This window comes from Marmota flaviventris, chromosome 12 (genome assembly GCF_047511675.1).
Source record: "Marmota flaviventris isolate mMarFla1 chromosome 12, mMarFla1.hap1, whole genome shotgun sequence".
NCBI classification, from domain to species: domain Eukaryota; kingdom Metazoa; phylum Chordata; class Mammalia; order Rodentia; family Sciuridae; genus Marmota; species Marmota flaviventris.
In genome coordinates, this window is record NC_092509.1 from 83,757,685 (window position 1) to 83,762,126 (window position 4,442).

General features: G+C 39.7%; 1 pseudogene; it reads right to left on the reverse strand.

Annotated features, from left to right (window-relative positions):
- Positions 1–575: 575 nt before the first annotated feature.
- On the reverse strand, positions 576–2,921 carry LOC114082217 (primary cilium assembly protein FAM149B1-like; annotated as a pseudogene).
- Between the last annotated feature and the right edge of the window lie 1,521 nt (positions 2,922–4,442).

Sequence of the window (4,442 nt, forward strand, 5' to 3'; positions counted from 1 at the left end):
ATTTAAAAAATAATGCTAACTTTTCTAGAGCTTCAGGAGAAAAGCTTGCAAGATAAGTTAAATATTTGGGAAAAAACAGAACCAGTAAAATACTTTAAGAAGTAAATTAGCATAAGCTTACATCACACAAGCAAGGTTGAGCTGTTCTAAAAAAATACGTGGTATGATTGGTTATATGGGTTACTTTATACCAATGCTGAGGCCTTTAATTACTCAGCCCTTCCATTTCATTCTCATTAGAAATCTAATGAGAAAGCTTTAGGAATGGCATTTATTTTATGAGTAGCTCAGATTTTTTTGTAGCACTATCTCTTAAAAATGACAAAACTGAGTACAACTCTCAAGAAATTAATACAAGCTGAAATATTCTGAAGCCAGTGATATTGTTAATATCAAATCATTTGCTACTTATTGTTGTATATATAATCTCATCGAACCCTACAAATGTACTAATCATCTTTAACAGAAAACATGAGCAGTGATTTGGGGGCAATTATTCATTTTTACATCTTTGGGGTACAGTGTTTACTGTCGAGTGGAATAGGTTAACTTACACTGAAAGACAATAATTGGAGATAGAAACATTACCCGTGTAGTCAGTCTTTTGGTGGGTAGTCTATTGTTTTTCTCAGTCAGTTTTACCAAAATAACTCTTCATGAAGATGGATTCTAGTTGATCTTGTATACATGCTCTCCATCATTTGATGGTCGAACACTGATTCTTGAAGTCTTCCCACATGTTTGCTGCAGCCTGATAGGTTCTTCTCATTTGCCTTCTGGTCCCTGCCTGGTTTTAGAGATTGGCCACCTCTGCTTTGAGATTTTTGTCGAGGCATGCAAATGAGGACCTGCAGATCCCCTACTGGGTCCAGCTCCATGAGGGTACTCAAGTGCATGTGAATGATGATACTGTGTTTCTGGCATAAATGACCGAGTTGTATTGGGCCTGGAGAAGAAGTTAGATAAAAGGAACCTATCTTGAGGCTGCTGATGGTTAGGCTCATCCACCACTGCACTTCGGGCTCGACTTCAATCACCATGGGGTTTCATTTGCCTTTGTGGCCCCACAGGGCTCAGGTGTTCCACTTCACTTGTGCCAATAGGTAGCAGCAGATTATTTTGACTCAGGGGTATTGGTGAGCTAGAGGCGAGCCAGTCAACTGCCAAAGGGACTTGTGATCCTCTGAGAATTTCTTCCACAGGTCTTGGTGTTCCAGTGCGTAAGTGGCTTGTGCTGATTGGAGGAAGGGTACGTGGTGGGGGATTACGTCTCCTGGCATACTGCACTTTATGTGACAGACATGATGTACCAAGCTCCAAGGCTCGGTTTGGCCAATTTCAGGTTGAAAAGATGGTACTGCACCCAGGCCTCATAAGTAGCTTGTCATCAAGATCTAGGAGCTTGTCAATTAGGTAGAGACTTCTTGGCTGTAGAGGCATCCCAAGGAGCCTATCTGGAGGCTGCTGATGGTTAGGCTCATCCACCACTGCACTTCGGGCTCGACTTCAATCACCATGGGGTTTCATTTGCCTTTGTGGCCCCACAGGGCTCAGGTGTTCCACTTCACTTGTGCCAATAGGTGGCAGCAGATTATTTCGCCTCAGGGGTATTGGTGAGCTAGAGGAGAGCCAGTCACCTGCCAAAGGGACTTGTGATCCTCTGAGGATTTCTTCTACAGGTCTTGGTGTTCCAGTGTGTGAGTGGCTTGTGCTGATTGGAGGAAGGGTACGTGGTGGGGGATTACGTCTCCTGGCAGACTGCACTTTATATGACAGACATGATGTACTAATCTCCAAGGCTCGATTTGGCCAATTTCAGGTTGAAAAGATGGTACTGGACCCAGGCCTCATAAGTAGCTTGTCATCAAGATCTAGGAGCTTGTCAATTAGGTAGAGATTTCTTGGCTGTAGAGGCATCCCATGAATCAAGAGATCATTCGCATTTGGCTGATGACCACTTGCTTGACAGAGACTCATCAGATTCGAGGTGACAGACAGCACCTTGGCCTGTGGCACTCAAGGTAACACCAAAGTATGTGGTTCACTCAGCACATAGAGACTTTCTGAATCTGGTCTGGTGACTGCAACATTACTCTCATCATCAGAAGCAAATCCCTCCCGGTAACTACGTGTCAATTGCTCCAAAGAGCTCACAGTTTTGCTCCACACTTTGTGAAACACATAAGCAAGAATGTCCTCTTTCATGCAGTAAAATGGAGCAATGGGAGGGTACCCTAATTTCTGTTTCTTTGTAGCTGCTTCTGATTTATTTTCATGAAATCCCTCTTCCATATCTGCATTGTCGAAAGCTAGGTATTCCTCAACTATTCCTTCTGAGAATAGTCTTCTTCTCTTTCCACAGCACACAAACCAGGGGATATTGCTGAATCTCTTTCTTGAGACAAGACTGCTTCATGTGAAGCTGAAATAGCAGGTGGGGATCTAGGATATAATCCATAACCTTCACTTGGAGTAATTATCTGTTTATCCAGAATCCTGAGGTGAGGAAAGCTAGATGTCCACTGTTGGCACTCTTCTTGTAGACTCTTGGTATGCACACTTGACTTTTGCTCATATAAGAGCTCATCAATGGCTGTGAACATGGCCTGGACTTTTTCAGTGGCATTTTTATCAAGTTCACCATATCCCCAGGAGAAGTCTGAGCTGCCTTCTGTAGAGATCCCTGTGCCACTATAACTTGGAAAAGCAGATCCTGAATTCCCAGTGTTGCCTGATGTTAAAGGTGATTCTTGAGTGAAGTCAGACTCACTTTGGGAACTTGTGTCTTTTTCATGGCCATCATTAGTAGAGGAAATTTCATCCAGTTGCTCTGGAAGGGGATGATGATTAAGAGCATTTTTTGTTACTCCTTTCAGCTCCAAGGTCTGCGGCACCGCCTTCTGAGTGTATCTGGAGATCATCCTCCTCCTCTGCCTCCTCCTCAGCTGCGGCCAGGGCAGGTACGCCAGGGTGGGGGCCTCCGGGCCTGACCCTCCAGCTGGCTCTGGCTGGGCCCTGTCTCGCCCCGTTGCCTAGACTAGGGATCACTACCGTCCCAGGGTTCCCACCTCTCCTCAAGATTCTCAATTTTAAGAATAGTAGTTTTCTTTGATAATATCTGTAATCATTTTCTGATTTTCTTTTCTTTATTTCTTTCCTTCCTTCCTTCCTTCTTTCCTTCCTTCCTTCTTTCCTTCCTTCCTTCCTTCCTTCCTTCCTTCCTTCCTTCCTTCCTTCCTAAGAAACTGTGTGTTCTGATTTGTTTTCTTTTTACTATAGAAGTAATAAATGGCAAATTTCATCACTCAAGACGCTAATACTTATGTTTCCTTCTTTACTGCCACTGCCTTTCAGGAATTACCATTGATCTTCTGCTTTGGAACTTAATGAGTTGTTATGTTAGGTGGCCACCGGGTATAATCAAAGCTGATTTATACTCAGAATGATGGGAATATATCCACTGAGAATATAAATGTCAAATTGCTGAGCACTATCACTAGAAGGCCCATATGCTGCAAAGATGATAAGAGTAACTAATTATATTTCATTTCTTAGGGGGTTATATAGTTTTCTCTCTGATAGATACAATGATATAACACTAAAATTATGAGGGAGAAAAGAAAAAATGGGTAAATTTGACTTCTTTAAAATTAAAAACGATGACAGCAGCAACAAATTTTTTTCTCAAAAAAAGTAAAAAAGCAATTCACAATGTGGAAGACAAAAATTCTTTTTGTAATTGTGAACACAGTGTAAAATACTAATAATTGTGAGATATTTTTCTATAAATGTTTCATACATCCTTAAATGAGTGAAACATATTCAATAACATCACTAATGATACTTTTTATTTGCATAATAATGATTTAAGAACACTTCCTCCTCCAATATTTTCCAGTTACCTATATAATACCAATACATATGTGGCGCTCGATATTTATTGGGTGAATTAATGAATGGAATCTGTCCACATACATTGCTTTTGCAATGAAAATTATTATTTTCTCATATCATTTCTCAATAAACTAGTATTTATTTTTATATCAGAAGAAACTGATTTATCATTGATAATTTTTACTAAACTATATAACTTCTTTTTCTATATTCATTTCAAGTTTTTGTCATCAGAGAAATATTTAAGAACAGTTTTCATGAAATGCATGAGAAGACCTTGCTTAGACAAAATATAAAACTGTACCATAATAAAACACAAAGAAGGTAACATCATTTTTTTTCTTTGAATTCAAATAGAGATATATTTCATGGAAAGTCTTATTTCATTTTTCAAGCACTAACCTTCTTGGTAATTTTAAAGTTAATTTTTTAATTGGGTGATGCTAGGATACTAAGCAGAAGTTAGGAAATTTTAAGAATAGTTAGAGTAAATACAGTCAAAGAGTCCATTAAAATTTTTATGATTTAGTGAAATCGAATTGTAATAT